At 41.0% G+C, this 19,925-nt stretch overlaps 1 protein-coding gene across 1 annotated transcript in view; it reads right to left on the reverse strand.

Moving 5' to 3' along the window:
- LOC135698768 (uncharacterized) overlaps positions 1-19,509 on the reverse strand; it is a 236,962-nt gene extending 217,453 nt beyond the window's left edge. Inside the window, exon 1 of the mRNA XM_065218901.1 lies at positions 19,435-19,509. The gene's annotated coding sequence lies outside the window, so the exon portion shown is untranslated. The remainder of the gene's footprint in view (positions 1-19,434) is intronic.
- Between the last annotated feature and the right edge of the window lie 416 nt (positions 19,510-19,925).

The following is a 19,925-nucleotide window of genomic DNA, read 5'->3' on the forward strand; positions in this document are numbered from 1 at the left end:
TCCAGTGCCTAACAACTTTGCCGAAGGAAGTATGGTGCTGGAATTTCAAAAGTTATAACTGTTCAAATATTTACGGTTTGAATTAAATGCCAAAAATGACTTTTCCTGCCAATGGAGGTAAGATTCCAAACTGAAATAATTTCGGATAAATTATTCTAAAACAATTGCTCTATCTCATAAGCATAGTTATATAGGGAGTGGCGTACCATACCCCCCACTCCTCACTTATATAAATGAAAGTACAGCTTCCACCTGAAAAAACCTCAGTGTTTCTCATCTTGTCCAATTGGTTCAGGTGTGTTATTCAAAAATGTTTGCTTAATCTAAAAGGCGTAGTTGGAAAAGAAGGGGGAAGGTAAAGTATTTCTTTCTATCCCCTCACTTATCCATGATAGTAAAGTTACTGACTGAAATAATTTCTGAGTTTCCCACTTCGAGTTCACTTCGAGAGCGCCTATTGTGTTACCTGACTTATAATGAATATACGTTGTATACGAATACAACGCATGACTCAAGGAGTACGACAGCTCCTGATCATGAGCAATTTTAGAGTTGCTTTTGAGGTACCTCGAGTAACTCACATTGCAGTCTCACTATTCACATTCACTGTCATTTGCATTCTCACTTTTCACATCACAGCAACAGATGAAGGTGCGAAGTCGAAAAGCTGCTGTCAAGCAAAACAGTGAAATGGTCCGTTTTCTGCGATACACCACCGAGATTCTGCTGCGTCCGTCGAAGGAAGTCTCCGTTGAAGTTGAACATAACTTCTTTAAAGAAAATATTTCATTCAGAAGGAAAAAAGGTTTTTTTATCTATTATTTATTATATTCGGAGCATGTTCGTTTTTCGGTTTCTTGTCAGCAAAGTCTATAGCGATGATGCTGTACTTGGTTGGATCGGATTTACTCTTGAGAATCTTCAGATCGCCAAGAACCCTTTCTGAACCATATTGTTTTTTATCTAGTTCGTTTATTTTTAAGGCTCAATCGCGTTAGCTTTACGGAGCCGATAGTTCATTGTTCTTTGATATCACTTAGTTCTATGTCTAGTAAAGGGTGATACGGTCAAAATTTGGTCAATATCAACTTGACGTATTTCTTTCAATTTTGCATTTAAAAAACCTGAACACCCCTCATTTTGAAGGTGTGTGTGTGTAGAATGTTGCTCCTATTTTGATTTTGGAATTCACTCTTCAGTTGTCAAAATGCCGTCCAAGCAAGAAGAGCAGCGTATCAAAATTTTCCGAGCTACTCGCACGCAAAGTTGGCAAAATCGCTAAAAGTTGCCAAATCAACCGTTACAAATGTAATTAAAGTGTTTGGGGAACGTTTGTCGACAGCCAGGAAGTCTGGATCGGGGGGAAATCGAAAACCGGAAGCCGCTGAGACGACAAAGAGAGTTGCCGGTAGTTTCAAGCGAAACCCTAACCTCTCTCTCCGAGATGCCGCAAATAAGCTGGGTGTATCGTCTACAACCGTGCATCGAGCCAAAAAACGAGCCGGACTATCGACTTACAAGAAGGTAGTGACTCCAAATCGCGATGATAAACAAAATACGATGGCCAAAGCGCGATCCCGGAGGCTGTACACCACGATGCTGACGAAGTTTGACTGCGTGGTAATGGACGACGAAACCTACGTCAAAGCCGACTACAAGCAGCTTCCGGGACAGGAGTTTTATACGGCAAAAGGAAGGGGAAAGGTAGCAGATGTTTTCAAGCACATGAAACTGTCAAAGTTCGCAAAGAAATATCTGGTTTGGCAAGCCATCTGTACCTGTGGCTTGAAAAGCAGCATTTTCATAGCTTCCGGGACTGTCAACCAAGAAATTTAACGAATAAACGTCTGCTGCCTTTCCTGAAGAAACATGGTTGTTCCGTACTGTTTTGGCCGGATTTGGCATCTTGCCATTACGGTAAAAAGGCCATGGAGTGGTACGCCGCCAACAACGTGCAGGTGGTTCCCAAGGACAAGAACCCTCCCAACACGCCAGAGCTCCGCCCAATTGAGAAATACTGGGCTATTGTCAAGCGGAACCTAAAGAAGACCAAAAAACTGCTAAGGGCGAGCAGCAGTTCAAGGCAAACTGGCTTTCTGCGGCGAAGAAGGTGGACAAGGTGGCTGTACAAAATCTGATGACAGGGGTCAAGCGTAAGGCCCGGCAATTCGGATTTGGAAAAGCGGAAGCCTAACTGAATATTTTTCCTGAATTTTATACTAATTGAACTTGAAAAAGAAATTTAATTTGATTTTTTAAATAAACGATTTCACCAATTTACACGCGTTTTCCCTTGACCAAATTTTGACCGTATCACCCTTTAGGAGTTGGGCCGAATACTCGCGGCTTACCCGAGGTTAGAGGGGTACATTTTCGAAGGATAGGAAAAGGGTAGGGTTTTATTGTCTTATCAGAGCGATGTCGCCAGTATGAATGGTAGTGTGGATCTAGATTCGTCTGGAGTTCAACCGGCTATGGTGACCAGTGGGCGACGATGGCTCATCGAGACGGGGGATATTTTTGAACCATCTGCAGTATCTTGGAGCGAACGCAGAACATTTGTTCTTCGTCTTCCTCGCCGGGTTTCACTTCAATTTAGTCGGGTAGATCGATGATGAGTTTGAAGTGAGGATCGTATGACTCGTTTAATTTTGCATAGCATTTGCAACGTAAAATAAGACGAACTATGCGTTGTATTCAAAGTACTCGTATACAACGTATATTCTTTATAAGTCAGGTAACACAGTAGTAAAAATTGACTTCAAAAATTACTTAATGCCCAAGAGCACGTGAGCATTCGTAAGGTAGCCCAAGTAAAACGTAACTGTATGTATACGACGGGTGCAACAAATCTAATAGGGGAAATGGCTCTAATGTTGGTATATGGATCTAAAATTAGGCCCATCGCTAAAAATCTGGTATTTATCAATTTGATCTAGATGAACGCGTCATTGAGACGGCACTAATGAATATTTTTGGTCGCTATTGAAAATTTAGCTCAATTTATGTATGGGACCAAATTAGGGGCATTTAGGCCGACATTACATCCATTTCCCCTATCTAATGATAATGAGTTCCGTTTTAAGGGCTGCTATATTATATTAAGCATGTTTGCAAAGCAAATTTTGAACATTTGTTTTCGAGATCCTAGACACAGACAAAATAAGACGGGAGAAAGTCTCATACTTATACCAGCTATTGTATGGTCAAAAATAGATTGTATGGACACTTTTGATAATTCCCAAACATTTAAAATTTTCATCGCTGACTTTCAAAAGAATCTTCTGAAATCCCTGAATCCCACCGACCGGTGTCCGATGGCTCAGAGCACTTTCCACATCCAACAAAGTCGACGAAGCCGGCTTGTCCGCAGACGTGCGAACGCGTGGACAACAGCCAGCGACACCTCATTCATTTGAGTTAAACAATTTCAATAAAATTAAATCGTATCGCCTCCGATATTGTCCACCCTCGTCGTATTTTCTCCTCTTTCTCTCTTGCTCTGATCTGAGGCATGCATTTCTTTATTTTGTATTGTATTTCACCAGCAGCGTGACAGGCTGAATAATGCAATCACAGTAGGCCAATCTATGTCTGTATGGCAGCAACGTTGACGTGCCGGTCGTCAATTTTGTCACGGAATACTTTGATGGAATCGATACAAGATCTCTAATGAGGTTACAGGAGATGAATATTAATTCATTCAGCCTCAGGCCCCCGAGGATCTTTACGATCCTAGATCGGAAAATGTGTTAAGGATTACGCTAATCTTTATGAGGGTTTTTTATACGCAAAATCGCCCGCTGAATCACTCTCGTTTAGCAAACAAACGAGCAACGTGCAAATCGCAGCAGGCACGCGCCCCGATCTACGGACCCGACAGGGTCGATGTCACCACTGGACTAAAATGTTAAACAGTTTGTTCGCTCTTCGGTTTCTAGTTGTATACTTGAGTTTTGCCATTCCCTTCAAGCTGCCTTTGGGATGGTCGCGCCGCGGACGGTTAGGCGAACGTAAGGTTTTAATTCCGATATTCGATGGCACTCGACGGCAATTAATCTTTCTGCCGCTGCTGCTGCTGCTTCTAATGCAGTAGGCGGTGCAGCGGGAGCTAGTCAAAACACGTGTTGAATTTAGTTATTTAAAGTTCACTATCACGGCCACCGCCACCCCGGTCTGGATATGTCTTGTATTTTAAGTTGAAGGCAAATGAAAAAAAATATGAAGTTCACCTAATTTAACGTCAGGTGTCAAATTTGACATAAGTCGTTTACTTTTTACTATAAAACATTCCAAATTAATTTCAAATAAGTTAACAAATTAAACAAGGCGGAAGAACGGTTGCGACAAAGCCGTACTTTGACACAAACGTCACCTGGATTCAAATTTGGATCAGTGGGCTTGGTAGTTTGATTGGACGGAAACTGCATACAGTGTGGTCCACATTAGTCATCCAATGCCTAGTCCAGTGCACTGCAGCAGCGAAAAGACTCTGTCAAAGAAAGTGTTTTGTCACGGGAGCTAAGCGTGCAAGGCATCGGAAGCTAAACGGCATTATCCATCGTTTTTATTTTGTTTGTGTGCTCTTATTAGAAGATTAGATGCTGGGAATCTGACGAAAGAGTGAGAGGTGTTAAGCCGCATTTGCTGGATATAGTTGCTTAACGACAAATGATGTGACATGTTTTCTGGAGAACGGTTGAAGTAGTCCAGTGCGTTGTCAAGCGTCAAATGATTTGTTACTTTTTGACAGTTTAATTGGTATTTAGTTGTAATCCGAAATTAGTAGGTATTTAGCACAGCATTTGTGGTGAGGTCAGTGTGAGAGTCAATGGGAATTTTCCGAAGTGATATTTATCGAAAAAATATGGGTGCTTTTTGTTCAGAGTGTTTAATAGCATTTTGTATAATGCTGTAGTAATTAAACTGACCTGATTTGATTATCAATCACAAATTAATATTTAGAACTGGAATCAACCGCATCAAGCAATGAATGGAGAAACCAGTTTCTTCAAGCTTCGCTTCGCAAAGTTCAACTCGACTAACCTAATTTCCAGCAATGAATAATTAGTTTTCTATTTGATCAATTCAAAACAAGTTATACGTTTACCTATGTTCATTTCACGACACCACTATAATGAACATCTTCGCACATTCATTGTCCGAAAACCAGGTGAGTTTGAGTAATTAACAAATGATAAAATCTAGGTATGTAAATGTATTGTAAACAAGAATGTGACCAAGCCTAAAGCAGCTAGAAACTAGTATTTTCTTTCGTTCTGACTTCGATGTAAATAAATCAAATGACTAATCGATCATAAATCCTTCACTTTCAGTGCCCCGCCTACCGCGTGCCAATAGTATTTTCCCGAAACTCTATTGGCCTACTTTAAATTTTAATGATCATCCAAACGTTAAACCGCAATGGTACATAAAAGATTGGTTTTACATTTTTGTTTTTCTTCGTTCGAATGCTCCTAAAAGGCAATAAAATAGACAGATTTAACGGTTCCTCTCCTTACCACAAGCCTATTAATAAAGTGCAAACACGACATATCCCACCTGTAAAGGCTACGGAGATAAACAATCTACAAATTGATTATGTCATATCTTGCTGAATACCAATGAACGCTACGCATTTCATAGTTGGAGGCGCGATAGGCAACTCTCAAAAGCGAAAAGTTCTCAATCCCCTCGTCGATGTCGTCTTCGTGTGGTTTTCTGTGCAAAGTGGGCGCTGCGAACTCATTTGTGAGTCAAATTTTCTGCCTGTTTGAGGCCTGCTACAACTATCAAAGAACAACGAAAGTATTCAGGAACGCAACCTTCAGGTTTCCCGACCTAGTAGGGTAGAGAACTGCTTCGGCATAAACGCTCATTTGCGTTATATCGAGCAAGATCATCCAATATATCAATGAATAGCTTAGTTCAAAAGCTACAAAACATAGTCTATTGATGAATTTAAGTGACGGTCGACCAGCAGATGGAAATGATGTGAAAAATGATAAAGACGTTTTGCTGCCTGTCAAATCGTATGGAATATTTTATAGAACATCATCAGTTTTGTAATTGCAAATCTGAAAACTAGGTGTCGCATGGCCAGTTTTACCTCAATAAGAACGCATAACCTGATTATTTACATCCATTAATCACAAAAACAAAAGAAGCGAATTGCTTCTGCCTACATCTGTATGCCGAAGTGAATCCAATGACGATTCAATGTCTTCGGATGGTATTGCAACTCGTAAGACGGAATTGGAAGCAAGAATCAGTGTTTCTTTTTTTTTATCATCACAATTTGTGACTCTTTATCAAATCTATCAACACGTACCGAAAAAGAAAATAAATTTAGAAATCATCTTTGATTTTATGTTCAAGCCCGTTCGAAAAAAAGTGGTAAAGTACGGGTTGTGCTTAATATGACGGAAATTAGATCTCAACCCTATTATGCGCAATAATTAGTCGTTTGGATGCTGCCGTTGAGGGCAGCAGAGGAGGTTCGTCGAACTTTGCTGTGTAAATTATTGGGACGTTTGTTTTGGTTTCAGAATTTGATTTCATGCACGACGTTTCGAACCCCTTAGAATGATTAAAAGAAGAGTTGCGAAATTTTATTGATTTAGATAAAGGCAATTCCCAATTTATTGTCTGCTGGACGAAACTGGTTTACGTGGTATAAATACTAGGTATGTTTAGAATGTATGTATTCTCTTCAATATGGCTCTTAGATAATACAGAACGAAACCAAAATAAACAGAAGCAAATTGGCAGAATGCCATTCGGTTTTAAAGCTAGAAAATTTAAAATTTTCATGCAAAACACACGGTCCTTCAGACCGACTCAAAATTTAGTCGAGTGAACTCAATTTCGATAAAAGTAACTCGAATTTTCCGGGATTTTCCAGGAAAAAGTTCTCGAACCTCATTTTCGAAAATAATGAATTATTTTTTTCCCTAGAAACAAAGTTCAATTACAGACAAACAGACATAACACTGTGAATGTAATTGATTAGTAAATATATCCTTCATAAAACACAATCACCATCTAGATATTGACCACACTGTGTAGGACACTGCGCTCAACAGATAGCGGTAGTGTTGAAACGTCAAACTCCTTAGCAGATGACTATGCGTTGAATCAACCAAGGGGTAGCCAACTCTGTACACTGTGCCGAAACACATCACGGCACACTTTGACAAGTATGTCACAGAATATAATATAAAACTTCATCACTGTTTTTTGCAGACGTTTCTCCACTTTGGTGTCAGTCGTTGATCTTTGCTTTGATCAGGATGAAATTAACAAATCCATTGGGCTAGATGGTCAGATGCCGGATTAGAAGCCAAACATACCGGACTTTGCTCGGATCTCTCCTGCAGCCAGTACTTCGTCGAATTACGTGCAAGAGTTGTCAAAGTGCGGGGATAAATACCGCCACCGAGATCATCACCAGCAACAGCAATAGTTAGGTCACCCTCAGGGTTATCCTCTTTTGCAAACTAACATGATTGCATTAGTTGCTTGGAGTTTCCGGTAGCGACAGTATTGGTGATCACAGTTCACACGAGTCAATTCCTCAGGCACTAAGCGGCATACAAATCAGGCATCTTCCTCCCGGATATGCGGAGCCACCGGTTGCTCAACTTGTTTGAATAATCAGGATTCGTTCAATCAATATTATGAAAATCAAAACACAAACATTCTCACACGTCATTAACACATTCGGCACAGATTTTGGTGTGCAGAGTTGATAACCCCTTGGAATTAACCGTTGAATTAGTGAACGATAAACATTGAGCAGCATGTGCAGTACAGTGTAATGTATGTTTGTCTGTGGTTCAGTCATCAACAAGTCGTCAATGATGGGCACTTTTCTGCGCCAACAAGTTTTTAAGATGAATCGATGTGAAAATCACATTTCTGGTCAATCTCATTACCACCTCAGGATTTCAAGAGGTGTCACCTAGGCTGTCACTAAACAGGCAGCAATGAAACTGTACGTTCAATTTCATGAGTAATGTCGCAGATTGGTGCTCTAGTGCTCTAAACTCGAAGTGATAGGGAATATCAGCCATCATGACGAGCTTTGTTGGACACTTCAAGGAATCACACACGGCCAATGAAATCATCCCAAATTTGAGATCAGTTTACTCATAATGGCAAAAAGTGCAGGAACAGCAGCAGTTGGGTTAGCGGCACCGCCAGTCCATACAATTCGCCAAGCAAAAGTAACCACAACCGGTGGAAGCTAACGATTTTAAATTGGCTTACTACTTGACTAGCCTATTGTTCCCAAGTACATCTATAAGCGTACCCTATTCTAGTCGAAATTCTAGTACTACACTATGTTTGTTTTGATGCGCTATGAAAGTTTGACATATGAAATTAGGGGCTCATGGATTTTCCTATATTTCGAGGGGTGCATCGATTAGCTTGGGACCGAAGATAGTACCAGAGCTGAGCTAAAAAGTTGAGCACGTTTCTTCGGGACCTTCTGGTCTTAGAGTTACCTCTATGGTAACCGTTAGAGGTGGCAGCAGCAACAACAGCGACAACAGTGTGCTTGGAAAACGAACCACCCGGTCGTCGTCGTAATGTCGGCATCTTCATAATTTTCTGATTTTCTACCACGAAGTCAACCATTTATATGACATTTTGCAGTTCACACTTGAATTGTTACGTTCCAGATGTTGGTTTCAATAACATGGCGGCATATCAGCCAGTGGTCCTTAGCCTCTTGCCCAGTAACTCCTATCTCTTCCTCCCCGCGGCACTGGCTGGGGTACGAGTAACCTTAGGGAAGATCGGGTAACCAACCCCGGTGGGAACTTTGGTTGTATGCTGACAGGGAAGGGAGAGGTACATCCTTTTCGAAGGATGTGGCTTACAAAACCCGAGCGTCTGTTGTCCATGTTAGAGGCGGTTCAAACAGCGTCTGACTGGCATCCAGCGGCTGAATATGAAATGCTTCTCCCCGAAAGCTAGGAGGAGACGGATAGGAGACCTTAGGCCAACCACCTACTGTCTCCGAAACCTTCAAATTGTTACGGATACCTATAGTGAAAGATTACGAACTGATTTTATGGCAACGACTTTTAGCGCTGAAAAAACGGACAAGAATTGGAACATGGAATATACTGACGCTAGCCCAACTGGCACAACTCACCAGTGAGGCCCGCCGTATGAAGCTAGAAATTCTGGAACTTAGTGAAGTCCGCTGGCCGAACTTTGGAGAACACAAGCTGCCTTCGCGACAGGTACTTTTAAATTCTGGTATGCGATGTGAAAACGCTCCGCGACATCGTGGAGTTGGCTTTCTGCTTAGCGCCCAAGCACAGGCTGCGCTCATCAAGTGGGAACCTATAAATGAGAGAATAATCGTTGCCTGATTCAAAACACGGGTCCGAAACCTTACCATAATCCAATGTTATGCGCCAACCGATGCTGCCGAATTGCAGGACATAGAGAACTTTTACAGTCAACTGAATGCTGTCGTGGATAACCCAACAAACAATTGTAGCTGACTGAAAGCTGAATAAGCCTTTTTTAGCTGAATTAGTAAATTTTTGTCTGGAATAAGCTCTTATTCAGCATTCAATGTTTGTTGGGAAGACTCCAAGAGGTGATATCAAGATCTACACAGGCGACTTCAATGCGAAGATCGGCTCCGACAACTCGGACTATGAGCGCATTATGGGACGTCATGGTCTCGGATATATGAGCGAGAACGGCGAGCTGCTTGCAGAGTTTTGTGACAAGAACGACATAGTGATCGGGGGTTCGCTCTTCCCCCATCGCCCAGTGCATAAAGTCACATGGGTCTCCCGTGATGGATATACAGAGAACCAAATCGACCACATCTGCATCAGCCGAAAATGGAGACGGAGCCTTCGTGATGTTCGGAATAAACGCAGCGCTGACATCGCGTCTGACCATCATCTCCTGGTCGGTGAGATCCGCCTACGCATTGCGCGGGTTCAACGGCGGGAGGAGAGACTCGGGCGGCGATTCAACACACGCCGACTGAAAGACCCAGCAGTGAAGAGATCGTTCGTCGAACTCGAGGCACGCGCAGCTAATATTCCGGAAGGTGGCAGCGTAGAAGAGTGTGGGGGAGCATCAAGAATGCCTTTATTGAAACAAGCGAGAACAACCTGGGTGAGCTGCGCACTCAGAGGAAGGAGTGGATCAACGATGAAACCTGGAGGAAGATCGAGGAGCGGAGAGAAGCAAAAGCCGCGATAGAGCGAGCAAGGACCCGAGGAGCCAAGAACGAGGCCCGTCAGCGGTATTCGGCTCTAGAAAGGGAAGTTAACGGGTTCCTGTGCACGGGACAAGCGAGCGTGGGTGGACTCCTTGGCTGATAAAGGGAAGAAAGCCGCAGCAACTGGCGATATCCTCTATGATGTTTCACGACACCTGAGCAGGACAAGGACGAATCCAAGGATGCCTGTGAAAGACGCGACTGGACAGTTGCTCACCGACCCCACTGACCATTTGAAACGTTGGTTTGATCACTTTGAACAACTTCTCGAAGTTTCAACGGTCAACCAACCATCAACATCTCGGCATGATCCGCCAAGGGTGAGGCGCGTTACTCGCGTCAACACTGAAGCTCCATCATTGCAGGAGATAGAAGCAGCCATCCGAAGTATGAAGTCCAACAAAGCCCCGGGGGTCGATCGCATATCAGCAGAGATGCTCAAAGCTGACCCCATGCTATCCTCACAAATGTTGCATCAACTATTCGTCAATATCTGGGACACCGCGACTTTTCCGACCGACTGGATGCAGGGTGTCGTGGTAAAAGTCCCCAAGAAGGGGGATCCAACTGTATGCGACAACTGGCGAGGCATCGTGTTACTGTGTATTGTTCTCAAAGTTCTGTGTAAAGTTATCCTCAATCGGATACAGGAGAAGATCGACGCGACTCTCCGACGACAGCAGGCAGGATTCCGTGCTGGAAGATCCTTTGTGGACCATATTGTCAAGCTCCGCATCATCTTGGAGCAGGTCAATGAGTTCCAAGAGTCCCTGTACTTGGTAATCATTGACTACGAAAAAGCTTTCGACCGACTAAACCACGAAAACTTTTGGGGCGCTTTGAGACGCAAGGGTAAGATCGATAAGATCGTCAACCTCATCGAAGCACAGTACGAGGCTTTCTCATGCAGAGTGTTACACAACGGAGCTTTGTCTGACCCGATTGGGGTAATCGCGGTTGTCAGGCAAAGATGAATATTATCACCGCTACGGTTCCTCATCGTAATCGTCGAGATCATGGTTGGAGCCGTTTACCGTGTAGTGAAGTGGGGTGATGTGGCAGCCTATTACCAACAATCAATACGAAACTAACGATTTTAAATTGGCTCACCACTTTAGTAGCCTATTGGTCCCAAGCAAACGATTAACGTACCCTATTCTAGTCGAAATTCTAGTACTACGCAATGTTTGTTTTGATTCGCTATGAAAGCTTGACAGATAAAATGAGGGGTTATTGGTTTTTCCTATGTTTCGAGGGGTGAATCGATTAGCTTGGGACCGAAGAGAGTACCAGAGCTGTGCCAAAAAGTTGAGCACGTTTCTGCGGGACCTTCTAGTCTTAGAGTTACCTCTATGCTATTACCATGGAGCATCTCAACGACTTCGATTTGGCTGATGATGTTGCGTTATTAGCACAACGGCGCTCTGACATGCAGAGTAAGCTCGACGACCTTGTGGAACGCTCCTCTGAAGCAGGTTTAGCCATCAACGTCAACAAGACCAAATCTTTGGATGTCAACACGGCAAACCGTTCCAATTTCACGGTAGCTGGGCAGGCAGTGGAGAAAGTCGAAAGCTTCCAATATCTTGGCAGCCAGATAGCGTCGGACGGCGGCACCAAGAACGACATAGGTGCACGGATTAAGAAGGCGAGGGCTGCATTTGCCAGTTTGCGAAATGTATGGAGAGCGAATCAGATCAGTCAACGCACCAAAATCCGAATTTTTAACTCGAACGTGAAGTCTGTGCTGTTATACGCCAGTGAAACATGGTGTGTATCAGCGGATAACACTCAGAAGCTGCAGGTGTTTATCGGTACATAATTCATGCCTGGTGGCCTCACAATTGGATCTCAAATTCCGAGCTTCATCGTTTGTGCCATCAGAAGCCGATAGAGACAGAAATTCGTGAACGGAACTGGAGGTGGGTCGGCCACACAGTACGACGGAGCGGAAACGATATCTACAAGCAAGCACTGGACTGGAATCCAGCAGGACATCGCAGCAGAGGCAGACCCAGAGGCCCGTGGCGGCGGAGCCTAAACAGTGAAATTAAGAACGTTGACCGAAATTTGACTTGGGCACAGGTCAAGGCCAAAACTAGTAATCGCCCAGGATGGAAATCTTTCACAAAGGCCCTTTGCACCCCTGGAGGTGCGCAGGATCGTTAAGTAAGTTAAGTATATCAGCCAACTGGTTGCGGATACCAAAAATTTCCGTACTGAGTACCAATGCTACCGACGCCAGAGAGGCAGCTTCCGCAACTGGACCCTTCCTATCGACCCATCAACTCATAGATCGGGGGCCAACGGCTTTACTTCCCGAAGGAAGACGTGATCAGAGATTTTAGATTTTGTGCTTCAGAAAATCCCGGCGACCCAGGGATTGAACCCAGGCCTGCAGGGGTGAGAGGCAATCACGCTTACCACTACACCACCGGTGCTGCTCAGTGTCACTTTTTGACACTGTTTTGAATAACATAATAGCCTACTTTTCATAGCTTCAAACAAGGGGAACAGAATTTTTCAGTAATAAATGGAACACCAATACGCCTTGTTAATAGTGACAAATTGTATATTTCAAATCCCTTTGGAGGCGAACCAGCCCAAGGCTGAAAGCCTCCCTAATAAAGATAAATAATAATAATAATATATTTCAAATCAAAATAGTTGTTTATGTTCATAGAATATTTATAATCCTTTTCCCTTCCATTCCATTTATTTTCACAAAGCGTGTAATGGAGCATCACTTAACCTTTCTAGCTTAGATGCTTCCAACGACCAACCAATCGTATAATTACCAAAAACGGAACGTACGGTACGAGATGTCCACGTTTCATCCATTCATTGAATTCTGAAGCATCGTTTTTAAATCCATGATTTAAACAGGTCCACTGTATTCTGAATCATCTTGCCCCTTAAATACTACACAGTAGGCCTAGCCGTTTAGGTATGTTTGACTCATCTTCGACGTCAAAGATAAGAAAAATTATGTCGGTATATCAATCATTTTTCAGTATGCTTTCTAGAACTGGCCGTGTTGGTGTTAGATTAGATTAGTTTAGATTAGACATAATGGCCTACTTTTCATAACTAAAATAACAGTGTTGAAAAGTATTACTTTTCAGCATCCAGTTCCGAAAAGTTCTACTTTTAGACACTCTTTTGAGTGTAAAAATGTTGTAGACAACTCGTTTCGATTTCGATTTTTTCGACATGTTGCATAAATAGCTATTTCGATTATTCTCCGGGTGATAGAAACTCAAGGACTCTCAATCAGGGCGTCACAATATCAGCTTAAATCGATAAAATCGATGCGACGAAGAGACTGCTAGCTTTCTTTTTCTATTGAAGTCGAACAGTTTCGCAGCATTCTAGAACCTCAGTCGGCGTTTACAAACAACTTTTCAATAGCTTGTCTCTCTTTCTCCCGTCGCTTCATTGGCCTTTCTTTCAAGCTTCGGTGAAGCGGACGAGTGAAAGAGCGCTCGACTTTGATAGTTTCGTCTTTCATGAAACACATCAACACCGGTTTCATGACGTGTATGACGGAAAATGAATATATATATTTAAAGCATTTCTCACGTGATAACACTTGAAGATTGCACGTAATATGTTTAATTTATCTTCCAGTCATATATGAATCAAAAAAAAGTTATGAAAACGGAACATAACGCATATTGAACAAATTGAAAGAGCGATGATAGAGTGCCGGTGAAAAGGATGAGGTTTCATTTCAACTCGATAATCGACGTTACTTTCAATGAAAGCGATGAGCAAAGCAACAACGAGAAAATACACAGCCAGTCGTTCGTTCTAAGCGTGCTTTTTTTTCATTTTCATTTCATGCTACAGTCTAGCTAGACATTATAGAAATGATATGTTGAACACGTTGTATGAAATAAACAAAACCCGAGTTCATTATAGAGCTTCGAACATGTAGAGCCCTGCATATTATTCAGAAATTTAAACATAAATGCCGATTTTAACTTTTTATCACAAAAAAAAAATAAGTTCTAAATACTATAAAAAAAAATGTATGACGATGTGAGCAAAAAAATGTTATTATATTCCACTAAGGCTGTGCTCCATTTGGTGAATTTTCACTTAAATTTGACAGATGTAAAATTTTCAAATAAACCTGCTATTCCAGCAGACTTTTTTCTGACAGACAAGGAATCAACTTTCAGACGCTTTCTCAAAAATCGGCCGATCAACAACAGAGGGATTTTCGAACATCTTATAATCATCATCACCCAATTTTTATTGCCGTAAACCAGCAACATTTTGCTGGATTTTGCCGAACTGGAAGTTCAGTAATCCTTCCAGCAAAATGTTATTGCTGGGTCAGCGTTGCCAGATATACCGATTTATCGGTATTTATACCGATTTCCGAACTAGATACCGATACACAGATAAGATTCCTCAGAATACCGATTTTTGAAATTGTATACCGATTTATACCGATTTTTAAATGATCAAAATTAGTATTGCCTACCCGCGCTCGAATTTCGGAGTAAATAACTGTGATAGACTTGTACCTTTTTGAATAACTCAAAAAATTTGAGCTTCAAAATAATCTTTGGAAATGTTATATGCTTGACACTCTTTTGACTAATGTTTCCATTTCTTCACCGTTTTTGGCTACCCATAAATCGAGAAACTGTCGATGGCTCTTTCCGGTTATTTCTAGAGAATCGCGGAATACTTTTTAAACATTATTTAACTTCCTAAAGTTTTTGTTAATATTTTACTTCTTGAATTTTCTTCCAACTTTCGCCTGGAATTTTCTTCCATCTTACACCATAACTTATTTTTCGATTCCTCCCGGAAACTTATTTCAACTTCCCTTGGAAGCTTGTTCAGCCATGGCTCGAATGGTTCTTTCGTCTTCTCCCACCAGTTTTTTGTTTGTTTTCAAGTTCCCTGAACTTGTGGGATGTTTCCAGATTTTTATTCCGGATTCACACTAGCTGCAGGAACTTTTAAGAAGTTCTGAGACTTCAGAAAAGTCTAGGCTTTTGAAATTAAAGATAGTTTTATTAACTTCTGTTCTAATTCCAAAACCCGAAAATTTCAGGAAAGTCCAGCGAACTCCATTGAACTTACGAAAACATCAGAAATATTTAGGAAAGTTCAAAGAACTTCAGGGAAATTTAATGATTTTCAAGAAAGTTTCATATGTTTCAGAGAACTGAGCGAACTTTAGGGAAGCTCCGTGAACATCAGGACAGATCAATTAACTTCAAGGAAATGCTGATATTTTAAAGGATTTCCGAGAAACTCAAGCAATGTTCCACAAATTTGGGAAACTTAAGGGAAGTTACTTGAACATAAGAACCTTGCGAGAACATTTTATGGGAAATTCCATGCTTTTTAATGGCAGTGCCAAGAATTAAAATTTTAAAAATCGGGAAGATCAGAGATCTTCAATGCAAATGATATAATAAATTCAAGAAACATTTGAGAGCTCTTAAGAAATTTCATAATCTTCAAGAAAATCCAGATACCTTCAAAGATGATTATAGATATTCAGGTAGCTTCATTATAATAATGGAAGTTCCGTTAACTTAGAGGATGATCAGAGGACTCTAAAAACAGCCCCATTCACTTCAAGAAAATTACAAGAAATTTTTAAGGAATTCCGAGGAATTATGGAATATTCCTAAGTGCATTTCAGGAATGTTCCGAAAACTTCAGGGGCATTGCGGGGTCTTCAGGGATGTTTTATGAATATCAGGAAAATTTGCTGGATCATTAGAACATCCCCCAGAAATCTCTTTCTTCCGGAATTATGTCCTTGTTTCTTTCGACTGTTCCATAGGCCTCTTCAGAAGTTTCTTGCAATCTACCTTAGAAAGTGTCTGCCAGCGTCTTCAGGAAGTTTCTTCCATCTTGTTCTGGAAGTGTGTCCATAAGCCATAGGTTTTCGACTTTTATTGGAAGGGTTTTCCGAACTTCTTCTGGCTTACCCTAGAACTGGCTACTTCTGGAATTAACTTCCATTATCCGAAACTTTTCTGGCTTCCTTTGGATGTGCAACCCGATTTTTTTTTCCGATGGTTTCTTTGAATATTCACTAGAAGTTTCTCAATTCGCTTTCAAAAACAGCTATAATATAAAATAAATTAATATAGTAAATACCGATAAATACCAATTTTTTAAAACCTTCGATACCGATAAACTTTAAAACAATCTGGCAACGCTGTGCTGGGTGACCAGTAAAATGATCTGTCAATTAAGTGACAGCACATCGCTGAAAACCCAGCAAAATTTTGCTGATACTTCAGTAAAAAGAAGCAGCAATTAATTTACAGCGGAAGGGAATGGAAATTTGGAAATGGAAGGGTTTGGAATTCATTGGATGTCACAAAATCATTTCAAATATCTTTATTTATTCAAAGCTAATCATATATGGTATCATGCTAGTACATGGTACACCCATTTTTTGATTAATTTCTATAGCAAAGCAGACAAATGTGTCTCTGATCCTGTCATCTTGCGGTTTTGATTAGAGCTGCAAACATAAGGGAAAAAAAACGATATTTTTTCTTGAATTCAGCATGGATTTTAACAAAAAAAAACTTGAAAAATGTTGCACTTACTTGTTGGTGGTACTCTAAACATCATTTCCAAGAGCAAATTTTGCTAGAATGGAGCAAATTTGTTGCGAATATTTTAGTTGGTAATCAACCATACGACGAGTGAAATGGAATTTTCTAGAACTGGCATTTCATTTGACAGATCGAATACAATTTACCGAGTGTCCAGCAAAACATTTCAGAATGCTGGATGGTCGGCGAAATGTGACTTTGCTGGAACCAGTTCAGCAATTCAGTTTGCTGGAACTTGAATCTAAATTTTGGTGTGTATATGGGAAAAAAGTGACCATCGAATTTTACAAACCGACCATACAGAAAACATCATTGCCTCGAAAAAAGACCCTATGCAAAATTTGCACTCAACCGGACATGATTTTGGGTGGCACAAAATCGAAAAAGTGTGTACTTTTTTCATCTAAAAAAATCTCCCACATGAAAAAAAAAAATCGATTTCCGAAAATTTACCAAATCACAGAAAGTCGATTTTCGGGGAAAAATCGAGTCAACACTAGACCTCGACGTTTCACGCATGTTTAAGTCATTTGGCATCAAAAACAAAATTTAGATTTTCGGAATGCAGTGTGTCCCTCCACCTTGAAAGATTTTTCAGATGAAAAAAGCTCAAACTTTGGCGATTTTGCGCCAGCTTAATCGATTTCAAAACAAAGTTATATTGGAATTACTATGGCTAAAGTGAGCTTTTTGTTCTCATCGTTCTAGCCCCTCGTTGTAATGATCAACGGAAAAGTTTTCTATCTGTACTAATGTAAAATTTCTCAGCTGCAACTTTGCTGAGGACCGCATTTTAATTGAACGTTAGGATAGTTAGTTATTAAATAATTAGGAAGATGATGTTCTTCTGACATGCTCCATCAACTGCTTAGCAGGCAACATTGGCCTGATTGGCGCTAAGAATAGGGCAAAAAATCCAGGCTACTATGCCATAAATTCAAGATGCAGTGTTGCCCTGAAAGCAGTCGATTAATTATATCAGAATGATATCGACATTTAAATCAATTAATAACTAATTACCTTGAAGTCTCATCAAGAAGTGGTCTGGAGCAAAGTTGTAGCTGATGAAATTTAACATAAGATCAGAAGGAAAACTCAACCGAAAATTATTATGACGAAGTGCTAAGGCGTTCAGAACAAAATGTTCACTTTTCTCATAGTAATTCCCATATAAATTCAAAGGGCCAGTGTAGTATGAGTTCGCATCCAAATAAATCCAAATTTTGGGAAAAAGGATCAGGACTTGAGATTGGTGGAGATAAATCGATATTTTGAACCACTCTAACCAATACATTTGTACTTAAATTAATTCAATTTTTTTTTTGTCCAATCATCAGATATCTGGTAAATGGCAGGACAATGCGTACAGGAGTACCCCATTATATCTAAAAGATGTGCTTCGATAAGAATATGATTTGATAGAGGCGACATGCATGAGACCAGGTAGATATGAACTTTTTAACCGAATAATATCGATAACTTTATACATTTCCAATATATTTGTATTCTTAATCGTTCAAGAGTTCATAGCTAGAATTTTAACATTTAATATTGTGGCTGAGATTAGCAAATTTTTTGTGTGTAAAATTATAATTTTTCAAAATTCGGCCTAATTACCCAGTATCTGTAGCGTCCCTATTTCACAATATTTCATTTTCGAAGCGGCGAAAATTTTAGAAAATTCTAGAACTGAGGTGATTAGAATCTCGAAATCGTTAAAATCACGATATTAAACGTTTACTTTATCCGAAATATAGAATTCCCCAAGGTTGGAATTTCAAAATAAACTGCAATGTCAGAACTTGTTCCGATTTACTGACCAGCCTAGCTCAGCTCAATGATTTCATAGCAGTTCCACTTCCCCACCCTTGGAGCCTCGATAAATGTTAGTTATGTCAAGAATCATTTTTCATTTCCATTCTCCAGCAAAACCGAAATATCAACAAACCATAACCATAATTTACTCAGTTCTAACGTTTGACCGGTTCGATAAATTCAGCTGAATGAAAATTGACATTTTGATTCCAACCCAAATCCGACCACTGTTACTGTCTCCCCGCGAAACATTATACACCTCTCTTCTTAATCCACAAATTGATTAACCAATCCATTCCACTCATAAACCGAAAATTGCATCTCTCCATTTCGACCACGGTATCACCATACGCGTAGCTCACACAGCACTCGAGAGACCAATTCTGTCCAGCCGGCCAATTTCGATCCAGAACCCGTCGTCTTCGATTCGAAACCCATCTAATTTGCATTAGACGCAAGCCGTCCACGACCACAACACCGCGCCGCACCGGTCGTCGGAAACACTATATCCACTTTAAATTCATTTTTATCGCCACCCATAACAATAATAAGAATTTTGCACATCGCCCAACTTTGCCCCAAACTGCGGCCCCGATGCCGATGGAAACATGTTTTTGCAATTAATAACTCCATAAATCAAAATACATAGCGCGAATTCTAGATCCAATCAATGTTTCAATTCCAACTATCACCAAGCACTGAACTTTCCCGGAGTAATTTGAAAAAATAAAAAAATCTAACCACCTTCCAAATCACCCACCCAGCAGAGTGTTCCGGTTCCCGATTTCCGGTAGGGTATGCACTCAAACTAACTAAAGGCACCAACGCGAAACGGTGAGCGAACACGCGCGCGCGATATTCGAAATTCGTGTGCTTCCTCGGCGGGCAGCAAATTTTTACTGATTCCTTGGGCGACTCCATCGACCGTCTTTATTGGGTGTATGGTATTACTTTTCGAACCTGAACGAGACACACAATGCTTGGTGGATATTTTCGCTAATCTCTTTCGGCAGCATGGCAGCGCGAACGGTTCGATTTCGTCCACACGGGCCCACATACCTACATAGTAGTAGCAAGGTAGGCATGCGCCGCATAGTAGAAGGTGCTGCTCCCGCTCGGTTGTGGATCTGTTCGTCGAAGGAGGCTCTTTGGGAGAGAGAGATTTTCCATTCGCACGATTTTGCTCATTCGTTCATCGGATGCATCCTTTTTCCGAGCACTAGCAGAACACCCGG

Source organism: Ochlerotatus camptorhynchus, unplaced genomic scaffold (genome assembly GCF_037179485.1).
Source record: "Ochlerotatus camptorhynchus isolate MF236.1 unplaced genomic scaffold, CSIRO-AGI_Acam_v1.1 ptg000094l, whole genome shotgun sequence".
NCBI classification, from domain to species: domain Eukaryota; kingdom Metazoa; phylum Arthropoda; class Insecta; order Diptera; family Culicidae; genus Ochlerotatus; species Ochlerotatus camptorhynchus.